Here is a 13,304-nt window from a genome sequence, read left to right on the forward strand (position 1 = left end):
TGAATGAATGAATGAATGAATGAACGAACGAACGAACTTATAAGTGATGTTCACTGCAGGACACAAATTGAATGGATGAATGAATGAACGAAGGTATAAGTGATGCTCACCTACAGGACACGAATGAATGAATGAATGAATGAATGCATAAGTTCTGCTCACCTGCAGGAACAAAGAACGAACAAACGAACGAACGAATGAGCGTAGCAGTTCTGCTCACCTGAAAGATGAAAACTGAAGGAAGGGAGGAAGGAAAAAAAAGGAACGAACGAACGAACGTATAAGTGACGTTTCCCTGCAGGAAAAAAGGGGGAAAAAACATCCAAAATTCGCCAAAGGGGAATCTCACGAGCCCGGAACGCCGTGACCGTCATCAACACGAGTCAGCGGGGCGACGCCGGCGTTTCGATGCCGGGACCGCACAGGGAGGCGACGGCGACGGTCCCGAAGCGTGGGGGAAAAAAATGGCCAAAGGCATCGTTTCCATGCCGCCAGGAACTTTGCCCGGTCGCAAAGTGAACCTGTCGTGCTGGCGGATTGTGCCCGTGAGGATGGAGCACCACCCAGAGACCCCTTTGAAGAGTCCAAACGCGCAGGGGAAAGCCACAAGTTTTTGGTGGCTTGGGAAGCCAACGGGAGCGTCTTTGAGCGTCGCGTCGTAAATGTGGGAGCAGAAACTTATTGTCAGGAAATGCCGGAGGTCCCCGGGATATCCGAGCAAGGCAAGGAATCGGGGAATAAAAAAGGGTTGGAAGGGACCTCGGAGGTCATCCAGTCCAGCCCCCTGCTCGAGCAGGAGAACCTTACAGAATCACGGAAGAACAGAGTGGGGCGGGATCCTGGAGGTCATCTAGTCCGACCCCCTGCTCGAGCGGGAGAGTGTCACGCAATCACGGAATGACAGAGCTGGAAGCGACCCCGGGAGGCCATCTAGTCCGACCCCGTGCTCGAGCAGGGGGTCGGACTAGATGACCTCCCGAGGTCCCTTGCAGCTGTCATTCCGTGATTGCGTGAGACTCTCCCGCTCGAGCAGCGGGTCGGACTAGATGGCCTCCCGGGGTCGCTTCCAGCTCTGTCATTCCGCGATTGTACAAGAGAAGAAGCTGAGGAGGGAGGAGGAGTGAGAAAGGAAGGAGGAGGAAGAGGAGGAGGAGGAGGAGGAGGAGGAGGAGAGGAGGAGCGTAGGGTTTGCATAAGCAAACTAGGTAACCTCATGAGGGCTAGAAGAAAGCAGACGCCTGCAAGAGTAAAAAGCCGGCTCAGAGTCTTTCTTTCTTTCTTTCTTTCTTTCTTTCTTTCTTTCTTTCTTTCTTTCTTTCTTTCTTTCTTTCTCTTTCTTTTTCTTTCCTTCCTTCCTTCCCTCCTTCCTTCCTTCCTTCCTCCCTTCCAGCCCTGATGACGTTCCCTAGTTGGGTCACAAAACATCTGCAAGGAAACCACCCAGCTCAGAGAGCACCAGGAACCCCACAATCCTCTTCTTCCTTCCTTCCTTCCTTCCTTCCTTCCTTCCTTCCTTCCTTCCTTCCTTCCTTCTCCTCCTAGCACTGATGATGTTCCCTAGTTGGGTCACAAAACGTCTGCAAGGAAACCGCCCAGCTCAGAAAGCACCAGGGACCCCACAATCCTCTCCTTCCTTCCTTCCTTCCTTCCTTCCTTCCTTCCTTCCTTCCTTCCTTCCTTCTCCTTCTAGCCCTGATGACGTTTCCTGGTTGGGTCACGAGACGTCCGCAAGGAAACCCCCCAGCTCAGAGAGCAGCAGGGACCCCACAATCAATCCTTCCTTCCTTCCTTCCTTCCTTTTTCTTTCTTTCTTTCTTTCTTTCTTTCTTTCTTTCTTTCTTTCTTTCTTTCTTTTCTTCTTTCTTTCTCTTTCTTTTTCTTTCCTTCCTTCCTTCCCTCCTTCCTTCCTTCCTTCCTCCCTTCCTTCCTTCCTTCCTTGCTTCCTTCCTTCTAGCCCTGATGACGTTCCCTGGTTGGGTCCAGAAACGTCTGCAAGGAAACCCCCCCAGCTCAGAGAGCCCCAAGGACCCCCCCCCAAACCTTTTTCTTCCTCCTCCTCCTCCTCCTCCTGGCCCGGCAAAAAGGGGAGGGGGGCTTCTTACTCCCCCCCTGAAAAAGTAAGTTTAATCTTACAACCCCCATATTAGCTCGACCTAGACAGACACCCCCTTCCTCTCGGCCCACTCCCCGACCCGTTGCCCCACCCCGTGCAAAAAACACAGCCGCACCGAACCGTCCCCCCCCCCCGCCGCCCTCTTTTGCAAAATCCAGAGACCCCCCCCTCTTGAGAGTCGCCCAATTTGGGGGTGTGTGGGTGTGTGGGGGTGGGTGGGACGTCTTGGCTAGCCCCCTCTCCCTCCCCAAAAGGCGGGGAGGCGATCGAAGGGCGAGAGAGGGTGGGGGGGGGCTCAAGAGGATAGACCCCCCCTTCCCCCCCAAAAAAAAAATCAGTTTCGTCTTCCCAACCGCCCCCTCGTTCGCCGCCCCCTCCCCTCTCAAAAATTACAAACCCACCCCTCCCAAAAAAAAATAATCATTTACGGGAAGCTTTTTTTTTTTTTAGCCAGCCCGGCCCCCCCACAACGATCAGAGAGGAGCCCCCCCCACACCTCCGTTTGCAAAACCCACCCCCCCCTAATTTGAAAGAAGGCCCGAAGCCAAGGTGGGGTGGTGGGTGGGGGGGTGTCGGTCTCCGTAGCCCCCCCCTCCACTCTCCAAATCCCAGCCGATCCAATTTGTGGGGAGGGGGTGTGTGTGTGTATGTGTGTGTGTGTGTCTGGACCCCCCCACCCGGGAAAAAAATAGTCCTAAAAGGACCCCCCCATCTTTCAGCCAGCCCGTCCCCCCGTTCCTTCCTTCCTTAGCTCTCTCCTGAAGCCCCCCCCTCCAAAAAAAAATTCATTTAATCCCACCCACCCAATTTCAGGGCCCCTCCCCCCCCACCGGGAAAAAAAAATAGAAGCCCCCCCCAGCCGTATCCCCAAATAAGACGAGATCCGGAAGCCAGACCGCACGGGGTGGCCCCCCCCCTCAAATCAAAGATGTTCGATCTTCCGGCGAAAGCGCCCCCCCACCCGATATCAGACGGCCCTCCCCTCCTCTCCCAGACAGACCCCCCCCCCTGAAAAGCCCCCCCCACCCTCTCAAAAGAAAGCCGGGTACACGCCCGCCGCGGCCCCCGCCTCGAATCGTTTCTGGGACCGGTTAGGACCCCCCCACACCCCCCATATCAGGCTCCTCCCCCTGCTCAGCCCCCAGACCCATTCCTCAAAGGACCCCCCCACCACCCATTGGCAATCCCCTCGCCCCCCCCCAATCGTTTCTGGGACCACCCCCCTTTCATCTCTCAGCTAGCTCCCCACACACACACCCAATATCAAAAGCCTCCCCCCTCCCTCCGCCTGCAAAGACCCCTCCCCGCCAAAAAAGAGTAGCAGCCCCCTCCCCTCCAAAGAAAGACAGGATCCAGAGGAAAGACCCCTCCCCAAAATCATGTCTGGGACCCCTTCCTCTCTCAGATAGCCCCCCACCCACCCAATATCAGACACCCCCCTTCCTAAGCCTGCAAAGACGACCCCCCCTGCCAGAAAGAGCAGCAGCCCCCTCCCCTCCAAAGAAAGACAGGATCCAGAGGAAAGACCCCTCCCCCATTTATTCCTCTCTCAGATAGCCCCCCACCCACCCAATATCAGACACCCCCCCTTCCTAAATCATGCAAAGACGACCCCCCCCTGCCAGAAAGAGCAGCAGCCCCCTCCCCTCAAAAGAAAGACAGGATCCAGAGGAGAGACCCCTCCCCAAAATCATGTCTGGGACCCCTTCCTCTCCCAGTTAGCCCCCCCCACCCCATATCAGACCCCCCCACACACAGAGACCCCCTCCCTCAGCCTGCAAACCCGCCCCTCCCAGAAAGAGCAGCAGCCCCCTCCCCTCAAAAGAAAGACAGGATCCAGAGGAAAGACCCCTGCCCCAAAATCATGTCTGGGACCCCTTCCTCTCCCAGTTAGCCCCCCCCACCCCATATCAGACCCCCCCACACACAGGGAGACCCCCTCCCTCAGCCTGCAAAGATGCCCCCCCTCCCAGAAAGAGCAGCAGCCCCCTCCCCTCAAAAGAAAGACAGGGTCCAGAGGCCAGACCCCTCCCCTATTTATTCCTCTCCCAGGTAGCCCCTCCACCCCATATCAGACCCCCCCTTCCTAAGCCTGCAAAGACCCCCGACCTCGAAAGAGCAGCAGCCCCCTCCCCTCAAAAGAAAGACAGGATCCAGAGGCCAGACCCCTCCCCTATTTATTCCTCTCCCAGATAGCCCCCCTACCCCATATCAGACCCCTCACCCCACACACAGAGAGACCCCCCCCAAAAAGAGTAGCAGCCCCCTCCCCTCAAAAGAAAGACAGGATCCAGAGGCCAGACCCCTCCCCAAAATCATGTCTGGGACCCCTTCCTCTCTCAGATAGCCCCCTCCACCCCATATCAGACCCCCCCACACACAGAGACCCCCTCCCTCAGCCTGCAAACCCGCCCCTGCCAGAAAGAGCAGCAGCCCCCTCCCCTCAAAAGAAAGACAGGATCCAGAGGAAAGACCCCTGCCCCAAAATCATGTCTGGGACCCCTTCCTCTCCCAGTTAGCCCCCCCCACCCCATATCAGACCCCCCCACACACAGAGACCCCCTCCCTCAGCCTGCAAACCCGCCCCTGCCAGAAAGAGCAGCAGCCCCCTCCCCTCAAAAGAAAGACAGGATCCAGAGGAAAGACCCCTGCCCCAAAATCATGTCTGGGACCCCTTCCTCTCCCAGTTAGCCCCCCCCACCCCATATCAGACCCCCCCACACACAGGGAGACCCCCTCCCTCAGCCTGCAAAGATGCCCCCCCTCCCAGAAAGAGCAGCAGCCCCCTCCCCTCAAAAGAAAGACAGGGTCCAGAGGCCAGACCCCTCCCCTATTTATTCCTCTCCCAGGTAGCCCCTCCACCCCATATCAGACCCCCCCTTCCTAAGCCTGCAAAGACCCCCGACCTCGAAAGAGCAGCAGCCCCCTCCCCTCAAAAGAAAGACAGGATCCAGAGGCCAGACCCCTCCCCTATTTATTCCTCTCCCAGATAGCCCCCCTACCCCATATCAGACCCCTCACCCCACACACAGAGAGACCCCCCCCAAAAAGAGTAGCAGCCCCCTCCCCTCAAAAGAAAGACAGGATCCAGAGGCCAGACCCCTCCCCAAAATCATGTCTGGGACCCCTTCCTCTCTCAGATAGCCCCCTCCACCCCATATCAGACCCCCCCACACACAGAGACCCCCTCCCTCAGCCTGCAAACCCGCCCCTGCCAGAAAGAGCAGCAGCCCCCTCCCCTCAAAAGAAAGACAGGATCCAGAGGAAAGACCCCTGCCCCAAAATCATGTCTGGGACCCCTTCCTCTCCCAGTTAGCCCCCCCCACCCCATATCAGACCCCCCCACACACAGAGACCCCCTCCCTCAGCCTGCAAACCCGCCCCTGCCAGAAAGAGCAGCAGCCCCCTCCCCTCAAAAGAAAGACAGGATCCAGAGGAAAGACCCCTGCCCCAAAATCATGTCTGGGACCCCTTCCTCTCCCAGTTAGCCCCCCCCACCCCATATCAGACCCCCCCACACACAGGGAGACCCCCTCCCTCAGCCTGCAAAGATGCCCCCCCTCCCAGAAAGAGCAGCAGCCCCCTCCCCTCAAAAGAAAGACAGGGTCCAGAGGCCAGACCCCTCCCCTATTTATTCCTCTCCCAGGTAGCCCCTCCACCCCATATCAGACCCCCCCTTCCTAAGCCTGCAAAGACCCCCGACCTCGAAAGAGCAGCAGCCCCCTCCCCTCAAAAGAAAGACAGGATCCAGAGGCCAGACCCCTCCCCTATTTATTCCTCTCCCAGATAGCCCCCCTACCCCATATCAGACCCCTCACCCCACACACAGAGAGACCCCCCCCAAAAAGAGTAGCAGCCCCCTCCCCTCAAAAGAAAGACAGGATCCAGAGGCCAGACCCCTCCCCAAAATCATGTCTGGGACCCCTTCCTCTCTCAGATAGCCCCCTCCACCCCATATCAGACCCCCCCACACACAGAGACCCCCTCCCTCAGCCTGCAAACCCGCCCCTGCCAGAAAGAGCAGCAGCCCCCTCCCCTCAAAAGAAAGACAGGATCCAGAGGAGAGAGACCCCTCCCCAAAATCATGTCTGGGACCCCTTCCTCTCTTCAGATAGCCCCCCACCCACCCAATATCAGACCCCCCCTTCCTAAATCCTGCAAGGACGACCCCCCCCCGACAGAAAGAGCAGCAGCCCCCTCCCCTCAAAAGAAAGACAGGATCCAGAGGAGAGACCCCTCCCCAAAATCATGTCTGGGACCCCTTCCTCTCCCAGTTAGCCCCCCCCACCCCATATCAGACCCCCCCACACACAGAGACCCCCTCCCTCAGCCTGCAAACCCGCCCCTGCCAGAAAGAGCAGCAGCCCCCTCCCCTCAAAAGAAAGACAGGATCCAGAGGAAAGACCCCTGCCCCAAAATCATGTCTGGGACCCCTTCCTCTCCCAGTTAGCCCCCCCCACCCCATATCAGACCCCCCCACACACAGGGAGACCCCCTCCCTCAGCCTGCAAAGATGCCCCCCCTCCCAGAAAGAGCAGCAGCCCCCTCCCCTCAAAAGAAAGACAGGGTCCAGAGGCCAGACCCCTCCCCTATTTATTCCTCTCCCAGGTAGCCCCTCCACCCCATATCAGACCCCCCCTTCCTAAGCCTGCAAAGACCCCCGACCTCGAAAGAGCAGCAGCCCCCTCCCCTCAAAAGAAAGACAGGATCCAGAGGCCAGACCCCTCCCCTATTTATTCCTCTCCCAGATAGCCCCCCTACCCCATATCAGACCCCTCACCCCACACACAGAGAGACCCCCCCCAAAAAGAGTAGCAGCCCCCTCCCCTCAAAAGAAAGACAGGATCCAGAGGCCAGACCCCTCCCCAAAATCATGTCTGGGACCCCTTCCTCTCTCAGATAGCCCCCTCCACCCCATATCAGACCCCCCCACACACAGAGACCCCCTCCCTCAGCCTGCAAACCCGCCCCTGCCAGAAAGAGCAGCAGCCCCCTCCCCTCAAAAGAAAGACAGGATCCAGAGGAGAGAGACCCCTCCCCAAAATCATGTCTGGGACCCCTTCCTCTCTTCAGATAGCCCCCCACCCACCCAATATCAGACCCCCCCTTCCTAAATCCTGCAAGGACGACCCCCCCCCGACAGAAAGAGCAGCAGGCCCCTCCCCTCAAAAGAAAGACAGGATCCAGAGGAGAGACCCCTCCCCAAAATCATGTCTGGGACCCCTTCCTCTCTCAGATAGCCCCCTCCACCCCATATCAGACCCCCCCACACACAGAGACCCCCTCCCTCAGCCTGCAAACCCGCCCCTGCCAGAAAGAGCAGCAGCCCCCTCCCCTCAAAAGAAAGACAGGATCCAGAGGAGAGAGACCCCTCCCCAAAATCATGTCTGGGACCCCTTCCTCTCTTCAGATAGCCCCCCACCCACCCAATATCAGACCCCCCCTTCCTAAATCCTGCAAGGACGACCCCCCCCCGACAGAAAGAGCAGCAGGCCCCTCCCCTCAAAAGAAAGACAGGATCCAGAGGAGAGACCCCTCCCCAAAATCATGTCTGGGACCCCTTCCTCTCCCAGTTAGCCCCCCCACCCCAATATCACAAACACACACACAGACCCGGCTTGAGCCCCCAGACCCATTCCTCCAATGCCGCCCCTCCCCCACTTTGGCAAACCCCCCCTTTTTTTTTGGAAAGCAGACCCCCTCCCCAAACGATTCCACTTCCGGTTAGCCCCCCCAATTTTAGAGACCCCCCTCCTCTCCCCAGTCACCCCCTCCCCCCACCTTTAAGGCGAGGGGGGGGAGGTCGGAGGCTCCCTCCCCCCTCCCCTCACATCCCCCAGACAGACAATGGCGGCGTCTGCGGCCTACCCGGAAAGGTCTCGCCCGCCGACCGGCTTTTTCCACCCCTCCCCACCACCGCGGCTCTGTAGCCAGCCAGGCGCCGGGCGAGCGGAGGCGGCGAGCGGCGGAGGAGCGTCGGGCTGGCTGGCTGGCCGGCCGGTGCGCGGCTTTGGTCCTTCCCCCTCGCCGGAGGCCGGGACTACGATTCCCGGCGTGCCCCGCGCGAGGCCCACCGCGCGCGCGCCGACGTCGGCGTCAGGCAGGGCGGGAGGGAGGGAGGGAGGGAGGGAGGGCGGGGCCTGCGCGTCGCTTTTCCTTCTCCTCCTCGTCCGCCTCTTCCCCTCTCTGAACGAATCTCGGACTACGATTCCCGGCGTGCGCCGCGCGCGACGTGGGCGTCAGTCAGGGCGGGTGGGCGGGGCCTGCGCGTCGCTTTTGCTTCTCCTCCTCCTCCTCCTCTGAACAAATCTCGGACTACGATTCCCGGCGTGCCCCGCGCGAGCCGACGTCGGCGTCAGGCAGGCCGGGCGGGGGAGGGAGGGGCCTGCGCGTCGCATTTCCTTCTCCTCTCCCTCCTCCCCCTCTGAACAGATCTCGGACTACGATTCCCGGCGTGCCCCGCGCGCGACGTCGGCGTCAGCCAGGGCGGGCGAGGGGAGGGAGGGAGGGAGGGAGGGCGGGGCCTGCGCGTCGCTTTTCCTTCTCCTCCTCCTCCGCCTCTTCTCCTCACTGAACGAATCTCGGACTACGATTCCCGGCGTGCCCCGCGCGCGACGTGGGCGTCAGTCAGGGCGGGTGGGCGGGGCCTGCGCGTCGCTTTTGCTTCTCCTCCTCTGAACAAATCTCGGACTACGATTCCCGGCGTGCCCCGCGCGAGCCGACGTCGGCGTCAGGCAGGCCGGGCGGGGCGGGGGAGGGAGGGGCCTGCGCGTCGCATTTCCTTCTCCTCTCCCTCCTCCCCCTCTGAACAGATCTCGGACTACGATTCCCGGCGTGCCCCGCGCGCGACGTCGGCGTCAGCCAGGGCGGGCGAGGGGAGGGAGGGAGGGAGGGAGGGCGGGGCCTGCGCGTCGCTTTTCCTTCTCCTCCTCCTCCGCCTCTTCTCCTCACTGAACGAATCTCGGACTACGATTCCCGGCGTGCCCCGCGCGCGACGTGGGCGTCAGTCAGGGCGGGTGGGCGGGGCCTGCGCGTCGCTTTTGCTTCTCCTCCTCTGAACAAATCTCGGACTACGATTCCCGGCGTGCCCCGCGCGAGCCGACGTCGGCGTCAGGCAGGCCGGGCGGGGCGGGGGAGGGAGGGGCCTGCGCGTCGCATTTCCTTCTCCTCTCCCTCCTCCCCCCTCTGAACAGATCTCGGACTACGATTCCCGGCGTGCCCCGCGCGCGACGTCGGCGTCAGCCAGGGCTGGCGGGGGAGGGGAGGGGAGGGGGGCGAGGCCTGCGCGTCGCTTTTCCTTCTCCTCCTCCTTCTCCTCCTCCCCTCTCTGAACAAATTTCGGACTACGATTCCCGGCGTGCCCCGCGCGAGCCAACGTCGGCGTCAGGCAGGACAGGCGAGGGAGGGCGGGGCCTGCGCGTCGCTTTTCCTTCTCCGCCTCCTCGTTTTCTCCCCTCTGAACAAACCCCGGACTACGGTTCCCGGCGTGCTTCGCGGTTCACACACACACACACACACACACACACACACAAAAAAAAAACACACAATATATATATATATATATATATATATATATATATATATATATATGAAAACACACAAACACAAAAACACACACATACACAAAAACCCTCCCCCGCCCGCTGACGTCGTGTGGAGGGGGAAAGCTTTCGCTCCCACGGAGGCCGGGCATGACTCGCCGCAGGCCAGGACGTCGGGCGAGCGGAGGGCAGGGCCGGCGTCCCGCTTTAAACCCCACCCATCGCGGGAAGAGCCGGACTACGACTCCCGGCTTGCCGCGCGGCGCCAAGTGACGTCGACGAATGGGCGGGGCCGGTGTGTTGCTTTTTCTTCCCCCCCACCACACACACCACCTCCAATCACAGGTCAGGACTACGACTCCCGGCGTGCCGCGCGGCGCCAAGTGACGTCGGTGTATGGGCGGGGCCGGTGTGTTTTTTCCCCTCCACCACACACACACACCACCTCCAATCACAGGTCAGGACTACGACTCCCGGCCTGCCGCGCGGCGCCAAGTGACGTTGGCGTATGGGCGGAGCCGGGGTGTTGCTTTTTCTTCCCCCCCACCACACACACCACCTCCAATCACAGGTCAGGACTACGACTCCCGGCCTGCCGCGCGGCGCCAAGTGACGTTGGCGTATGGGCGGAGCCGGGGTGTTGCTTTCCCCCCCCCCACACACACACCACCTCCAATCACAGGTCAGGACTACGACTCCCGGCCTGCCGCGCGGAATGAGAGGACAGTGAAGCGGCTTCCTTGTTCCCCCCCCCCCACTACATTCACAGTAGTCCCGGCGTGCGTCGCGGCGCCCGCTGGCGCGTCGCAAAAAGGAAAAGACCCGGCTTTCCCCTCATTGGACGCAGGGAGTCTGACGCCCGCGCGCGCTGACGTCAACGGACGAGCTTTCTTCTTCCTCCTCCTCCTCCCCACAGTCGGCCCGGACTACGACTCCCGGCGTGCCGCGCGGCGCGACACGACGTTCGCCCGGACGGGAAAGCGGGGGGGGGAGGGGCCCGGCGCGCTGCTAGGCGACGGAGCACGCCGACGGAGGGCGGAGCCGCGCCGAGGTGGGAGGGGGGGAAAGCGAGGAGGAGGAGGAGCGGCGGCGGCGGCCGGTAAGTGGAAGGAAGCCGCGGCCTGGCAGGCATGAGTCCGTCAGGTCGAGCTCTGGACGGGGTCTGCTTTCCCTTCCCTCTCCCTCCCCCCCCGAAAAAAAGTCCTGGCCGGGACGGTGCGTGGGAGGGAAGAGGAGGGATTTTTCCCACCCATTTCTGAGGAGATTTTCAAGCCTGTCAGATTTTCTCCGCAGGGAGTCCTCCACTTACGACCGTCGCCGGAGGGGGAGTCCTCGTCGCCCCCCCTCGCCGCTGAGGGGGAGTGGCTTGGGCGGCCGCTCTTTCCCCCCCCTCCCTCCGCGACCGTCTTTCCCGCTTAACGGCCATTTTTCTCCCTCAGCGACCGTTTTCCTCGCCGAACGACCGTTTTTCTCCCTCAGCGGCCGTTTTTCTCCCTGAACGACTGTTTTCCTCGTTCAACGACCCGTTTTTCTCCCTCAACGACCGTCGACCTCACTGAACGACCGTTTTTCTCGCCACCCCGCCACCGTGACCGTTTTCCTCACTGCACGGCCATTTTTCTCCCTCCATGTCCGTTTTCCTTGTTCGACGACTGTTTTTCTCCCTCGATGACGGTTTTCCTCGTCGAACGACCGTTTTCCTCATCGAACCTTTTTTTTCCTCACTGAACGGCCGTTTTTCTCCCTTAACGACCGTTTTCCTCGCCGAACGACCGTTTTTCTCCCTCAGCGACTGTTTTCCTTGTTCAACAACCATTTTTCTCTCACTGAACGGCCCTTTTTCTCCCTCAACGACTGTTTTCCTCGTTCAATGACCCGTTTTTCTCCCTCAACGACCGTCGACCTCACTGAACGACCGTTTTTATCCCCGCCACCCCCCCCCGCCGCCGTGACTGTTTTCCTCACTGCACGGCCATTTTTCTCCCTCATGTCCGTTTTCCTCGTTCGACAACTGTTTTTCTCCCTCGACAGTTTTCCTTGCCGAACGACCGTTTTCCTTAACGACCGTTTTCTTCGCTGAAAGGCTGTTTTTCCTCCCCTGACGATGTTTTTCTCATTGAACGACCATTTTTCTCCCTCAACGGCCATTTTTCACACTTAACGACCATTTCCCAGAACTCAACGAAACGGCCATTTTTCTCCCTCAATGACCGTTTTCCTCGCATTTTTTTCCCTCGACGACCATTTTCCTCGCTGAACGGCCAATTTTCACCCTCAACGACTGTTTTCCTTATTGAATGGCCGTTTTAATCACTTAATGATTATTTTCCTCACGGAGCGACCGTTTTTGTCCCTCAACAAACGTTTTCCTCCTTGAACAACCATTTTTCAGCCCCAACTACTGTTTTTCACACTTAGTGACCATTTCTCATAAGTCAGTGGCCATTTTTCTCACTGAATGATTGTTTTCCTCACTGAACGACCATTTTCCTCACTAAGTGAGCATTTTTCACCCTTAATGACCATTTTGTATAATGAATGGCCATTTTCACCCTTAATGACCGTTTCTCACACTTAACAACCATTTTTTATACTCTGTGGCTGTTTTTCAGCCTCAATGACCCTTTTTCAACCTCAATGGCTGTTTTTCACACTTAATGACCATTTTTCACACTTAGGGACCCTTTTTTTTAGGCTCCACTGCTGTTTTTCACCCTCAATGACCGTTTTTCACCCTCAACCGCTGTTTTTTACACTTAATGGCAGTTTTTCACACTGGACCTTTTTTTACACTTGACGATTTTTTTAACCTCCACCGGCATTTTATTTATTTATTTATTTATTTATTTATTTATTAGATTTATATACCGCCCTTTCCCGGAGGACTCAGGGCGGTTTACAGGGCATTTTAAAATCATACCAATACAAAATGCAAGTTAAAAGACAAATAAAAGATTAAATTATCCTTGAAAATAAAACCCCAGTTAAAATTCTCAGCCTGGGTCAGAGAGCTCAAAGAGCCAAGTCTTCAGGTCTCGGCGGAATGAACGTAGGTCAGGGGCAGTTCTGAGCTCCACGGGCAGCTGGTTCCAGAGGGCAGGCGCACCCACAGAAAAGGCTCTCCCCCTGGGTGTTATCCGCCGGCAATCTTTTATCGGCGGCACCCTGAGAAGACCCTCCCTCTACGAGCGCACTGGACGAAGGGAACTTGATGCTGGCAGCAAGTGTTCCCTTAAATATCCCGGACCCAAGCCATTTAGGGCTTTATAGGTCATCACCAGCACCTTGAATCTCACCCGTAGGGCAACCGGAAGCCAGTGCAGCTCACAGAGTAGAGGTGTTACATGGGAGTATCGGGAAATCCCCGTCACAACGGTTGTAAGCCGCCCTGAGTCTTCGGAGAAGGGCGGGATATAAATGTAATAAAAATAAAAATAAATAAAATAAATAAACTCGCGCGGCCGCATTCTGCACCAGTTGAAGCCTCCGAGTGGTCCTCAAGGGCAGCCCCATGTAGAGAGCGTTGCAGTAGTCTAAACGGGAGGTCATGAGTGCATGAGTGACTGTGCATAGGGCATCTCGGTCCAGGTAGGGTCGCAACTGCTGTACCAGGCGAACCTGGGCAAAATTTTACTGCCTCGACTGCCGTT

General features: G+C 58.5%; 1 protein-coding gene across 1 annotated transcript in view; it reads right to left on the minus strand.

The window, feature by feature from the left end:
• The window catches only part of DHX30 (DExH-box helicase 30), a 38,587-nt gene extending 30,446 nt beyond the window's left edge, over nt 1-8,141 (minus strand). The window contains exon 1 of the mRNA XM_081344887.1: nt 7,982-8,141. The gene's annotated coding sequence lies outside the window, so the exon portion shown is untranslated. The remainder of the gene's footprint in view (nt 1-7,981) is intronic.
• Between the last annotated feature and the right edge of the window lie 5,163 nt (nt 8,142-13,304).

This window comes from Vipera berus (assembly GCF_964194415.1).
Source record: "Vipera berus genome assembly, chromosome: Z".
Lineage (NCBI taxonomy): Eukaryota > Metazoa > Chordata > Lepidosauria > Squamata > Viperidae > Vipera > Vipera berus.